At 43.2% G+C, this 14142-nt stretch overlaps 4 non-coding genes across 4 annotated transcripts; 1 reads left to right on the forward strand and 3 right to left on the reverse strand.

Annotated features, from left to right (window-relative positions):
* Positions 1-352: 352 nt before the first annotated feature.
* Trnam-cau (transfer RNA methionine (anticodon CAU)) lies at positions 353-424 on the reverse strand. Its single transcript has one exon. It is a non-coding gene; the product is annotated as a tRNA-Met (tRNA).
* Positions 425-796: 372 nt separating this feature from the next.
* Positions 797-867, reverse strand: Trnag-gcc (transfer RNA glycine (anticodon GCC)). Its single transcript has one exon. It is a non-coding gene; the product is annotated as a tRNA-Gly (tRNA).
* Positions 868-10529: 9662 nt separating this feature from the next.
* Positions 10530-10601, reverse strand: Trnaw-cca (transfer RNA tryptophan (anticodon CCA)). The gene has a single exon. It is a non-coding gene; the product is annotated as a tRNA-Trp (tRNA).
* A 2273-nt stretch (positions 10602-12874) lies between these two features.
* Positions 12875-12947, forward strand: Trnar-ucg (transfer RNA arginine (anticodon UCG)). Its single transcript has one exon. It is a non-coding gene; the product is annotated as a tRNA-Arg (tRNA).
* Positions 12948-14142: the final 1195 nt, after the last annotated feature.

The following is a 14142-nucleotide window of genomic DNA, read 5'->3' on the forward strand; positions in this document are numbered from 1 at the left end:
TTCCCATGAGAAGTACTTTTCTATTTTTATAAGTTCTTTTGAATTTATATTCTGTTTCTATAATGTAATAGCAGAGCTAAAGGAGTTGTCATCATGCTTAAAAACAAAGCGCTACAATTGAAGATTGGCACACAGGAATTGTACCCTTTTGATGGGGGACGTCTTCAGCACCATGCGGAGACTCAGGCCAAAGTGACCCCGAATCTAGAAAGCTGAGTGGCAGACTCTCACAGGCGCTGTAGGAAGTAGTTTAGTTAATTACAACATTACTCAAAAATCTATTCTACGATTCTGGGACACGCCTTGTTGAAGGTTTTTCCGGAAACTTTACTAGCGTCTTTTCAAAAGGTTATAGCAGAGGATGGTTTCGATCCATCGACCTCTGGGTTATGGGCCCAGCACGCTTCCGCTGCGCCACTCTGCTTATGCACAGTATGCTGTGCCTTTTACGTCTTTATTCAAGACAAAAAGTTCAGAATACTAAATTTGGGTTGGTTTTGTCTTGTTTTTTTTTTTTTAAATCATTTCTTTATTGTCAGACATAAAATGTAACTCCAAATCTCTACATGACTGCCCTGCCCAGTGCCCAATTCATCGGTTTAAGATTCTTCCCTATGAAAATCAGTCAGCTGAGCTCAGGAGCTCGTTAATAATTGTTAGAAAACCAAAGGTACACCAAATGTCAAAATTTTAAGTATTAATCTTTCAAAATCTTTTATCTCGCTAAACTTCCCACCTTTAGCGCCCGCAATTACTGTTGTTTCTTAGAATAAGGAATTTTCAAAAATTGCAGATATGCATTGGCCGGGAATCGAACCCGGGCCTCCCGCGTGGCAGGCGAGAATTCTACCACTGAACCACCAATGCAACCATATATCTGAGCTTTGTTTTTTCTCCTTATAAATGTATTTTTTTTTTTCCTGTGTCTTTTTTTTTTTTTTTTTTTTCGAGACAGGGTTTCTCTGTGGTTTTGGAGCCTGTCCTGGAACTAGCTCTTGTAGACCAGGCTGGTCTCGAACTCACAGAGATCCGCCTGCCTCTATAAATATAAATATTTTTGTAGCGTCTTAACCTCCGGTATACGGAAAAAGTAAAATCCCTAATAAATCACTTCCCCAACAATTTTTAAAGAATTATTTAAAAATAGAGATTGTCTCTACTAAAAAAAAAAAGTAGAGATTTTTATTACATGAAAAAAACACTCTGAAAGTCTATATAAAATGGAATTAAAGCCAGTCATTTCTGTGATCTCTGTGAATCTCATCCCATATCTACCCCATACTCCTGAGCCGCGGACCGTAACCCATCCCCGGTTAAGAGAGAGATAGAGACACGCACACACAGAGCAGGGGAAGAGAGGCAGAGAAAGTCAGTTTATGTGGGCCAGATATTGAGGGGTTTATCTGGATGGAGGCTCTCATAGGACGAAGGTGTGTGAGTAGCTGTGCCCATCGGAAGACATCCATGGGCTGAAACTTTTCGAAATCATTCATTCGACTCTTGGATAGAAGCCTGTTACCGAACATGTTGGACAAAATGTTTTTAAAACACCCCAAAGACTGCTTACAAAGCAGTCATTCGGAGCCTTCCACTGACACTCTAATGGGAGTCCTGGAACAAACAAACAATTAATTGCAACATCTTGGTTCCTGAGCAAATATCTGGAGAATGGAACGCTAGGTTGATGGCTGTGGGGAAATAAACTCATGTTAATAAGGAGAGTAAACCACTGGGATATTTTCAGTCCTCATGTTCTCCAGCTCCCACAAAATATAGGAGGAAAAATAAAGATTACTAAAAGAAAAATGTGTGGAAAAACTAGTAGGTAGGTAATCTTATAGCTGTCTTCCAATGGAGTTAAAATACTTGTAGTTGGATGTGTTGGGGGCAATCTTGTAATCCCATCACCTGGAAGGTGAAGGCAACAGGTCAGGAGTTCGCGGTAATGCTTACCTATCAAGAAGCCCCAGTTCACAACTGGCCTAAACTATATGTACAGTCCCTACCTCAAATCCCCCATGATGAAAAGTGACTGCCAAACTGGCAGGCTCTGAAATCACTAAATGAGCAAGTTTCTAGGAACGTCTGAGAGGGATTATCTAGATTAGGAAGACCTGCCCTAAAATGGAATCATTCCTTGGGTTGGGGTTCTGGACTGAGTAAGACGGAAAAGCAAACACAACACATGAATTCATCACTTTCTGCTCCCTTATCAGTCTTCGTCTGCCATCATGTCTCTTCACCGAGATGCAATCTCTGGTCTAGAATGAACCCTCCTCCCTGAAACCGATTTTTTTTCTGGTGTTCTATCACAGCAATAAAAAAAAGTACACCTTGACTTTAAAACACACTCCTTCGCCTATTGAAAACTAAAGCCTGTTTTCTGGTCTGAATTTTGTTTGTTAGTTTGGGGTTGTTGCTGTTTGGTTCGGTTTGTGTTTTAAGTCTTTGAATTGACTCACTAGGAGAATACATTAGGTAGAACCTAACATATTCTTCCCAAACGTTGGAGTCATTAAGGTTGATTAACACATCAGTGTCAGACGCGCTCAGTCAGAATGGGAAAAACCGAGTCGGAACAAAGCAGAAGCGCACCCACAACGAACGGAAAACTGATGAGTCGCTGTAAGGTAAAATAAAAACATTTACAGAAGCCATCAACCTCCACACCGGAAGTTTCAAGCCCGGGGACAAATGGCTGAGGGGCCATATCAAAGCTGACGCTGGCCTGGCTGCCAGGCTCTCCCTGCATCCCTCAGTCCCTACCTCGTGCAGGGCCCTCATAACTGGCACGCCCCGTCCTCTACCCTAAACTTCTCCAGCCCAGGGACTGGGCTGCCCATCCTCCCACTGCCCTTCCCTATATAATCCAACCATTTTGTTTACCCGTCCTCTTTGGGCCTCCTGACTCCCGCACCTGGTTCCCCTCTCTTGGTCAATTTCTTGGCCTAGGCTGTCCCTCTTCCCTCCCCTCTCCTCACTTGGCTCAGGGTCCCGTCCGTCCACTCTGGACTCTCTCAGATGTCTCTGCCTCTGGCTATGCTCTCCCTTCTATCTACAATAACTTAATCCTCCACCACACCCAGGGGCAGTCACGTCCTTTCCTTTTATTTCTTTTTCTCTTTTATTTTTTTCATTTGCAAACATGAGCTCCTTTTCTAGGATTTAGACCTCAACTATATCAGCAGAACAGAGCAGTAACATTGTTACCTGAAGCAACTAGGCTCTAGGGACGGCTTTTTTTATATATATTAAAAATCAAAATCAGTTTTCTGGTGTTGAAAAATGAAAATGTCACCGAGTAGTGGTGGCACAGGCCTTTAATCCCAGAAGGAGGCAGATCTTTGAGTTTGAGGCCAGCCTGGTCTACAGAGTGTTCTGGGACAGCCAGGACCACACAGAGAAACCCTGTCTCAAAAATAGATGATAGATAGATAGATAGATAGATAGATAGATAGATAGATAGATAGATAGATGATAGATAGATAATGCCATTTCTTAGCTTGCAGGGGAATATATTAAACTAAAATGCTGCCTATGGTAGCCAATGCCTGTAAACCTGAGGCAAGAGATTCCGAGGTTTAAGTTCACTCTTTACCATACAGCAAGCTTAGGCCAGCTTGGGCTACATGACACCAGGGCTCAGCTGCCTCCCGACCTTTGCCTCCCCACCCGAATCTTCATTAACCGTGGGTTATGTCACCCTAATCCTCAGGTCCTGAAGTTCTCCAGAGTGAGCTAGTGATGAGGAGTTCCACAGCCCCCACAAGGATGTCCACACTGACCACACTTTAGTCAGGCTTCCTGGGGTCTCTTGGCATCATGGCCTCAGCCTTGTCCTGTCCAACCCAGTTTCAGTAAGAATACTGCCAAGCCATGCCAGTTAGTGGGGACCCTTGCTAACGGTCTCTTCTCAGTACTTTGCCATCTTCGCCCTGCTCTCACCGAGCCCGTCTATAAACTCTCAGGAGCCTGGCGGTTTGGAGTCGAGGTCAGATGTACGCGGCCGTCTCTTTCTCTCCCGCTCGCACCCGAATTCAGTCTTCCCTGACAGCTGTTTAAAGGTTAATCATGCATTTGTGTGTAAGGGCACACAAATGGACGGAATTAGAGTACAGGCAGTTGTGAACTGACTGATGGAGGCGCTGGAAGACTGCCCTCCGGTTCTCGGAAGCTCGTACAGCTTCAGTCACCCTTAACCACTGAGCCATCACTCTGGACCCATTCTGACATTTTATCAAACGTCCAGAACAACTGCACCTTAACAAGATCAGAAGAAAGGACCATAGGTGGTGGGGGGAAATTTCGTCTAAGCTACAATAAAGCCTAATGAATTGCCCAAGTGGATTATTATTATTATTATTATATTATTATTATTATTAACTTGTTAATTCTTCGGTGCTCTTCTGCACTGTCCTGCAGAATACAACAGCAGCAACTGAAATTCTCACTGCTACTTTGAGTTAGAGAAACCTGCTTTTTCTGTAGTACCATTCCCTAAACATAAGCCTTATCTAAACGGTAATCAGTGTATGGCTGCCAGCCTTCCCACCCACCCCCTCATTCTTAAATAGCTCCCATTTTTTATAGCACACACTTTGGTCCTCCCACATGTATGCCGCACATTTTGGCGCACACATTCTCTGGACTCCAGTGTCTGGCGGTCACACTGCCTGCCAGAGGCTGGCGTCACTCCTACAGCTTGGGGCTAGACCTGGGTGGAGCATGACCAGAGTCTATCCCAATCACCAGCTCACAATGGCTCTTCTCAACACTGAACAGCCAAAGACCAGCACAGGATATCTGCTGGTCATTTTCTAACATAATTCATATTTTCTATTCTTCAGGAAAAGTCTATCATATAGATCTGAAAAATATAGGTGACAATTCACACACACACACACACAAAGCAAATAAAATACTGCTTAATCTTCTACCAACAGGTAGATGCTGTTAGTATTAGCTGGACTCATTAGCTACTCACACAGAACACACTGTGTAAAATAACTTCACACATCTTTCAAGTTTCTTTGTCTGCTTTTCTTTTGTTTACTTGGCTTTTGTTGTTGCTGGGTCTGTTTTGTGACAGGTTTTTGCTATAGCCATGGCTGCTCTGAAACTCACTATGTGGACAGATCTGAATGGCCACGCCCTCACAGAGATCTGCCTGCCTCTGCTTCATGTACCACCACGCTCAGCCAGTCTCAACGCTTGCTTGCTTTTTTTTAAGGTTGGATATTTATTTGGTGGGCTATGGAAGGGAAGGGGAAAGGGGAGAGGGAGGGAGAGGGATGCAGAGAGACAGAGAGAAAGGGGGCATGAAAAGGGGAGAACTGGGGAGAAAGGAGAGAGGCAGAAGCTGCCTCTTCAGAAAAGAGACAAGAGACAGAAAGCCATTCTCGGTGTCTTAAACACGTTTCGTTAACTATTCCTGGGTATCTCTGCAATGGCTACCGAACATTTGGCAGTGTTAGAGAAGTTTAGACTGATCCTCTCCTTAGTGTACCGCACTGACATCTGTTTATTTTCATGGCTCTGAGTAATCCTAAACTAGCTTTTATGTATCAGCTCAAAATGACTCTCAAGGGGCCCAAACAATGGGTGATGGTCCCCAGGAAGTCCCTTCCCAAGGAGGTCTCATCCTCAACCTGCACACTGACAATTCCCAAGAGCTGATCAGAATCCTAGAATAGCTTCACCCACTTCTAATGCCTGCCTGAAAAAGATCAGCGGTGGACTCCGAAAGACGACAGGTTCTTCCAAGAGGCACCTAAAGCTAAGGCATCTTTCCCCTTGCTGGTGGAAAGCGATATTTTGTTACATGACACGAAGAAATGTCTACTCGCCCCACAGAGGGAACAGATGATAAACCAAGAGTTAGATACCACCCAAATCCGACTTAGCGAACCCATGAATTTTATCAGAGTTACTTACAAGAAAAAAAAAAACAGGGATGAAGATTTACTCACAGGAGCAGAATCACTCAGATAGCTATAACCACCAAAGCTAGCGTGGATGACGGCTCGTAAAAGCTGGAAGCCTGGAGGTTCACTGCACACGCCACAGTCTGCTCAGCAGGTTTGGGAGGGTCTTTTCCTGAAAACCCAGCTCACTGCTGTTTCCAGGCAGTTCTGCTGTCTCTCTCCCGGCACGGCTCACAGCTTATATATGCTTGGGGAGGGAGGAGGATGGAGAATCTGGTCAGTTTCATGGTCTCCATGAAACTATTTAAAGTTGTTTACTTCCTGAGTTAAGGAGATTCTCCACAGGATGGGATACACTGCCTCCCAGTAAAACTTTTCTGTTGTCTCACCTCCCGGTTAACAGTCACGCGTCCTAATGAGCTTCTCTCCAAGACAGAAGATTTTGTTTGTTTGTTTGTTTGTTTGTTTTTGTTTTTCCTCTGTAGCTTTGGAGATAGCCCTTGTAGACCAGGATGGTCTCGAACTCATAGACATCCACCTGCCTCTGGAAGGCTTTAATCTAGAAAGACATTGCTACACAACAGAAAATAGGAAGTTAACAACAACTTCTCCCCTCGTACTGACATTTTTTGAGATGGGGTTTCTTTCTGTATTCCAAGCTGACCTGGAACTCACCATAACTCAGAATAGCCTCAAACTCAAGGGTATTTACTGCCTCGACCTCTTGCAGCCCAGCTTGCAATACGTATTTCTCACTAAAGTCTATTTTGGCAATCTGAGTTCAGTCCTAGGGTTTTTTTTGTTTTTTAGGATTTTTGTTTGGTTTTGTTTGGTTTTTGTTTTATGAAATTTGAATTTTATTGACAAATAGCATTTTATCTTTGATCTTCGAAAAACTGTGACTTTGAACGGCGCCCGCCAAATACAAAGACTATTGTGGTATTGTGTGGGTCATCTAGTGTACATTTCCAGGTATTTCGTTTTCTAGAAATCTGTTTCTCTTATTGTCTTAGTTGTAGAACTCTAAAGTACAGAAAATGCTTCACTGTTTAAATAATCCTTCTCCATAGGAATGTAAATGAATTGTGTCAGGAGAAATGTGATTATTCTCTTGTAGGTGATGGGCCTATCTACTCACAATTTTTCCTACTCTCCTGGTTTTATCTCGGGGTGTGTGTGTGTGTGTGTGTGTATGCACAGGTTAGTTCTCCTTTTAATTGGCTGTGATGGTGTAATTATTGAATGAAACAAAATGAAAGTTCATGCTGGGTGGTTGGAGCCCATGCCTTTAATGCCAACACTCAGGAGACAAGAGGCAGGCGGATCTCTGTGAGTTCAATGCCAGCCTGGTCTACTACAGATCTAGTTCCAGGACAGCCAGGGCATCACAAAGAAACCCGGTCATGAAAAAAAAAAAAAGCAAGTTCATCTTATTGTGGGATCCTCACCCCTATTCTCAAAGGGATGAGAAGAAATTTCCTAGCAGAATGTTTTAAAATTAAAAACCCAGAGTAACCTCATGTTTCCAGAAAGATAGTGGCCTTCCCTTCCCCCTCCCACCTGGGAAATTCCAAAGCACAAGGATGCCTGATCATCTGGTGATAAAGATGACAGGGTGGCCTTGCTCTGAAAACATAGAACAAGCTGATTTAACAGGATGGGAAAGAGCAAAAGACCTTGCACCCATGCCAAAGCAGCTCTGAAAGGCTTGCTTGTAGTTTTACCTTTAAAAAACCAACCCCGCAGAGGGACATTAACTTCTCTCTCTACCTCACTGTTACGGGATATTGGAGATGGAAGTTCCAAGCTAGCTTGTACTTGCAATAAAAAGAAACCTTGCTTTTTGCAGTCTGTTTTCTCTGGTTCCTGGTGGCTTCTCTGAGGGTTATTATCTGGACATGACACTTATATTTGTAAGAAAGCCATGATTGTGGATAGAGTGTTACAAATCTTTCATCTCAGCACTGAAGGCAGAGGCAAGTACACTCCTGTAAGTTCAAAGCTAGCTAGAACGAGAAACTGGTGGAGGAGGCATTGGCTGGTGACCCAATTCAGATTCCCCTTAGAGTCTTGTTATTTTTGTGCACAGATTTTGCTTGACAATAAATGGTAAAGTATTCATCGACCATCCATTTTCAATATATCTCCCATCTCCTTCCCTAGCTCCTTCAAAATGATGAAGCACCTTCTGTCTACCACATGCTTTGCTAGGCACTGAGGCCTTTGCACACACAGCCTTTGCACACACTGACTTTTCTAGTACTTGCCAGTGGAGACCGTTCAGGAAGTGAAGGCCTGACAAGAGTAAAAAGAAAGGCTTCCTTCAGAGAACCGATACGTTTTGGTTGAGCCATGAAAAGTGAGTATCTAAATCAAGCAGTGAAAGGCAGAGAATACCTTTTCAGAACACCTTGTCAGAGACCACAGGCACAAAAGTCCTGTGGAGAGAAAGCACAAAATGCACTTTGGGACCTGAAAGGCCAGTGTGACAAGGGTGCTAACAGGCACAGGTGTCCTCCAGGATAAGATTTATAATGATAAATTTATTATAACCAACATAATTAGAGGTCAAGTGCATGTCTGTAATCCCAACACATTGGAAACTGAGGAAGAAGGATTTCAGACCAGCTTCAGCTACATGCTCAAAAAGCATAATACAAGCATAACATTAAAATACCGTAGTGGCTCCACAAATGCGCACAGTGTTGATTTGTCTCATAAAAACAATCTTGATTTTAAAATCAAGCATAATAAAGACACTGATCTAATTGAGCAGAAGGAAAAAATGGGAAGATAAGTGGATAGATTCATGTCTGTGTCCTTTTGACTTACACATCAGACAGGCAGCTAGGTAGTTTTCAAATGCATGATTTATAGTTCACAAAAAAAGGGGGGGAACAATTTATAGTACATGGATCTATAACCTAACAAGCCAGCCCTAAGTGGTCCCACTGATAATTGGAGGTAGAGTTCACCCACGGACAGCAGGTGATGGACCAGTCTGACTACATCCTAAGGATGGAAGCCATTTTGCTATAAGGTCAGAACAAGTTTATTTCTGTTTGCTGCAAAGTTCAAGTTGATGATGCATTAACCTGTTTCTGGAATTTAGCATGCTCCCCATCCTATGGAGTTTGACTCACACTTTGAATATGCCCTGATAAGATGTTCTGCCAAATAATTTTAAAAATGTTCCTCCAATGGCCAGGTGGTGGTGCACACACCTTTAATCCCAGCATTTGGAAGAAAGAGGCAGGCGGATCTCTGTGAGTTTGAGCCCGGCCTGGTCTATAAGAGCTAGTAGCAGGACAGCTAGGGCTGTTACACAGAGAAACCCTGTCTTGAAAAAAAAAAAAAAAGACAAAACAAAACAAAAAAATGTTCAGCCAAATTTCTATGAAACCAAAATTTCTCTGGAAATTTCTCAATCCCTAGTCTTGCAGGGTTTTTGTTTTTTGTTTTTGTTTTTGACTATATAAACCCTGCCTCCTCCAATGTTCAATGATATTTTTTCAAGCCCTGGTTTAGGGAGATAGCCCTGTCTGACAGAAAATAAAGCTTGTTTAATTTGACCAAGGAATTTTGGTAATAATCTTTATTCTTTGGTGGGGTTAATATACGTAAAGGTAAAACAAAGCTGATTGCAAGTCCAATAACCCAGGGCACAGCCAGCCACCACATCCACTGGTGGGAGGGGCAGTGAATGGGTGCTGGTTCTGCAGTATCCTTAGGAGCGATGGTTCTTGAAAGCGGCAGAGACTAACCGGATCAACCAGGGTGCCGAGATCCAGGTGCGCGGTCTGGTGTTGCTAGTACTTGAGTCTCGAGTTGAGGCACGCTGGCGACCAGCTCCTGGAGCCTGGGTTTTTATAGCTCCTCAGAGTTGTCTTAGTTAGGGTTTCTATTGCCTTGAGGAAATACCATGCCCAAAAATCAAGTTGGGGATGAAAGGTTTATTTACACTGCACATTGTGGTCCATCATTGAAGGAAGTCAGGACAGGAGCTCAAAGAGGGCAGAAAGCTGGAGGCAGGAGCTGATGATGCAGAGAAGTCATGAAGGGTATTGCTTACTGGCTCACTCCTCATGGCTTTTATAGACACCCCCCGCCCCCAGGACCACTTGCCCAGGGAGGGAACCACCCACAAGGGGCTAAGCCTTCCCGCATCAATCACTCATTAAGAAAATGCCCTGCAGTCAGATCTTAAGGAAGCATTTTTCCAGTTGAAGGTCCCTCCTTTCAGATTACTCTATCTTGTGTCAAATTCCATATTAGCCAGCACACAGGTTTATCTCATCCTTGCTGATTTTTGGTCCTCGCTCCTGAATACTGCTGCAGCCAGCTCCCAGACCTTGCTGGTTGGTTTCTCAGGCGCTCTCTTCTGCGGTTAGCTGGGTCTGATGTCAGGAGTGCTCCATCTTGTGAACCACCACATTTGATTTTATTTGTTCTAAGTGTTCTCTACAAACTCTTGAGAGAGTATCAAAAGGTTGGAATTCCACAACCCAAGAGGAAAGACACATCAGACACTGTCTGCACAGTCCTCAAGCTACATCCTACAAGAGGTTATTAGAATCTTCTTAAACCTTCCCCGACCAAAACACATGACCCCGACGTGATTTGAACACGCAACCTTCTGATCTGGAGTCAGACGCGCTACCGTTGCGCCACGAGGTCACAGCCTCACAGCGCTTTCAGGCTAATTTAAGGACCCTAACAGACTTCTCACCTGTGCTAAAATAGTTTACTGTTATTTTGAAGTTTGATCTACTATGGTCCTCACAGTGCACAGTTTCATTACGGTTTTTCCTGACAGAGTAAGGAATTCCCCTGCTTTAACCGTAACTCTCAAACGCTCTTGCTTCTTACACACGGTTTTCTCATTTGGTTTCTGTTTTTTAGAAGAAAAAAAAAAGTTGTATGGAGCTTAGATTAGCAGCAAACAGGACCAAGAAACATCTCTTCCTCCCCTAGACCAGTGCGGCCAAGCTTTGCCACGCGCCACGAGAACCAGCCCCTGGAGGGCCACAAAGTAGTGTCCCCCAAAGCCTCGCCTCCGGGTCACAGTTCACCGACTTCCCGGCACTCGTAAAGACTCCACGGCTCGCTCAGTTCACATCAATAACCCCCATGCAAATCAGCCTTGCCGAGATAGTCCTCAGTTCTGTGGGTCTCAGAAATTCCTCCCAGGATCAGCAGCAGCACGGATCTATTATTGCTGTTGTTCCTGGGGTAGGGAGGAGTCCTGAATTTTTGCACAGAAGCCAAGGACTGTATTCTGAAGCAAAGCGGCCGGCTACTTGAGTTTGAGTGCCCAAGAGCCTTTTACTACGAGTTTTAAGACAAGATCTTGCCTTGACTTCTTCTGCCTCAGTCTACCAAATGCTGGGTTTACATGCCAGAACCTTCCTGCAGCTGGGAATTAATTAAAAAAAAAATCCCTGATGCTGAATCTGAAAATGAATCAAAAGTATATGTTTTAATCAAATCTCCGGATGAGCTGCAGAGAAAACTTTGAGAGTCCCCTGTTGTTTTGATAGTATGGGTGTGTATTCTTTGAGCTCTTTATTTCTTCTCTGTTTTTCATTTGCTTGTTTTGGGGAGGGTCTTGAGTGGTCCGGCCTTGCCTCAAGCTTCCCAAGTACCTGGAAATGACTTTCAAACTCGCGGTCCTCTCCCTGCAGCTGCAGTGTTGGGACTCTAGGCCTGTACCATCATGACAAGGCTAATATTCTCCTAAAAAGCAAGACAAATCTGAACAATCCCTTTGTTTCTTATTCTCAAATAACCTCTACACGCCAACTGTTCTTAGTTGCTTTTAGTTGAGGACAAGCAGCCCTGACGGGTGGGTCACGGTAACAGCTCGTACAGTTTGACTCATTCACTTTGTTCTTGCTCCTTGGCCCGTTAAAATCTTCAAAGCAGATCCCTGAGGTCAGATTTGAGACTTGATCTTCTCGCCCCACAAGCTGGAATAAGTCTTAGAAAGAGTAGCCGGTAAAATCAGGCTGGATACATACTGTTGAGAAGATAAACTTCCAGTTTGAGGCCGGTCTGGGGCCACCTAGTGAATTCCAGGGTATCCCAATCCACAGTGTGAGACCCTATGGGGAGGAAGGAAAGGAAGAAGAGAGACAGGTAGAGGTGAAGAGAGAGAGAGTCACAACGGCTGGCGTTCTAGGATGGATGAAGACAAAATATTAGTCCTCTAGAGCTGCCATAATGAATACTGCAGGGTGAAATATTTAAGCAAAAGAATTTCTTTTTGTTTATTTGCTTGGTTTTTGCTTTGTTAACTGTGATGGTATACGTGTGTGTGTAAATATATGTATGTATGTATATATGTATGTATATACACACATTACACACACGTCAAAACAGGAATTTCTTCTCTCATAGTTTGGGAGACTACAAGGCAAATATCAAGACTTTCTTCCTAAGGATTCTTTCTCGTGTTCCAATCTCAGTTGAGCCTTCTCAGGCCTGACAGGTCGATGTTGCTCCTCCATCAACCGTCCAGATTAAAAGATTTCTGGTCTCCACTCCTAAATCTCTTCTATACTATCCGAATTTATGTCTGAGATCTGTTTGCGTGGGGTCTGTGGAGAGCACAAGGTGAATTCTGTACCCGGAATTATGGCACGGTAGCGGCGGCTCCAGGGTCTGTACAACAGTGATTCCCCTCCTTCAACTCCCACTTAAAGCCCTAGAGCTCACGATGGCCTAGGCAACTTGCCTCCGATCGAACGATTAAACAACAACAAAAACTGTTATCGATGACTGAATCACCAAATTTCTATCTTCAAAGATTTCTGGTTGAAATTCCATGATAGTAAATTTAAACTTATTTCACCAATAAATTTGTAATAACAACATCGCTAACAATCATGAGCCATGAAGAGAACAGGTTTTTTTTTGAATAACAAATGAGCAACAGCCCCTCCATGTGGGACCACGTGGCCTAATGGATAAGGCGTCTGACTTCGGATCAGAAGATTGAGGGTTCGAATCCCTTCGTGGTTGGTTTTTTACTTTTTTTTTTTTTACTTTTTGCATAGTATTTTCGATCTAAATATTAGGCCACCTGACAACCGCCTTTTGCCACAGCTATTTACTACTGGTTAAACACAGAAAAGATCAAAAACATTTAACTGAATCTAGTCACCCAATACTAAGAGATACAGATTTTTCAGTTTAAAGACAGTAAAAAATAAAAGCTGCCTCAAGAGAAAACGGAGCCTAATCCCTAAGGTGAGATAGTCGAAAATACAATTTAATTGAGTTTGATTCTCAGAAAGCTCTTTTTGTGTGTTTATTTTTGTTGTTTTTCGAGACAGGGTTTCTCTGTGTATTCTAGTTGTCCTGGAACTTACTTCTGAGGACTAGGCTCGCTTCAAACTTAGAGATCCACCTGCTTCTGCCTCTCCAGTGCTGGGATTAAAGAGAAACGTCTATATCAGAGCAAAACAACAAAACAGAATTCTGGGAAACTTCCCTAACCGACCCCCCCCCCCGCAAAAAAAAAAACCACTGAAGTTGCCATTATACTCAAACAATGAACCAACTAGCTAGCAAGACTGTAATCCCAGCACCCAGGAGATGGAGACAGGAGCATCATTACACGTTTGATGGCCGCATGGTCAATACAAGCAGTTTCAGCCAAGTTAGGATTACTGAGTGAAACAGGATCTCAGAGGAAGATAGAAAGAGAGAGAGAGAGAGAGAGAGAGAGAGAGAGAGAGAGAGAGAAGGAAAGGAGGGAGAGAGGAGAGAAACGGATATTTTAGAGAAATTTTAAAAAGAACAGAATATTATTAGATACTCCTAAAGAATTGCTACATTGTCTTCCACTGGACAAGGACACAGTAGTTTTTATCAATATATATATTATATACTCGTGTGATTCATGTTTGTATATTTATATATTTGATCATATGTGCCCTAGTTAGTTTAATGCTATTCAATTTTTAAAAAGTAGATGAAACTAGTAAACAGTTACAGGTTGACTCTAGGTGATGATGAATTACAGACAAATCCCTCTTTTCATCTTCTTTATATGTTGAAAAACATCATAATAAAAATTTTGACTGAGTGTGGTAGCCCACAACTGTAATCCCAGCCCTCAGGTTGGAAGCAGAAAGATTCGAAATTGGAGGCCAGCCTGGGCTACAGAGCAAGATTCTGTCTCGGGTTTTTGTTTTTGTTTTCTGTTTAAACT

Source organism: Microtus pennsylvanicus, chromosome 4 (genome assembly GCF_037038515.1).
Source record: "Microtus pennsylvanicus isolate mMicPen1 chromosome 4, mMicPen1.hap1, whole genome shotgun sequence".
Taxonomy (NCBI): Eukaryota; Metazoa; Chordata; class Mammalia; order Rodentia; family Cricetidae; genus Microtus; species Microtus pennsylvanicus.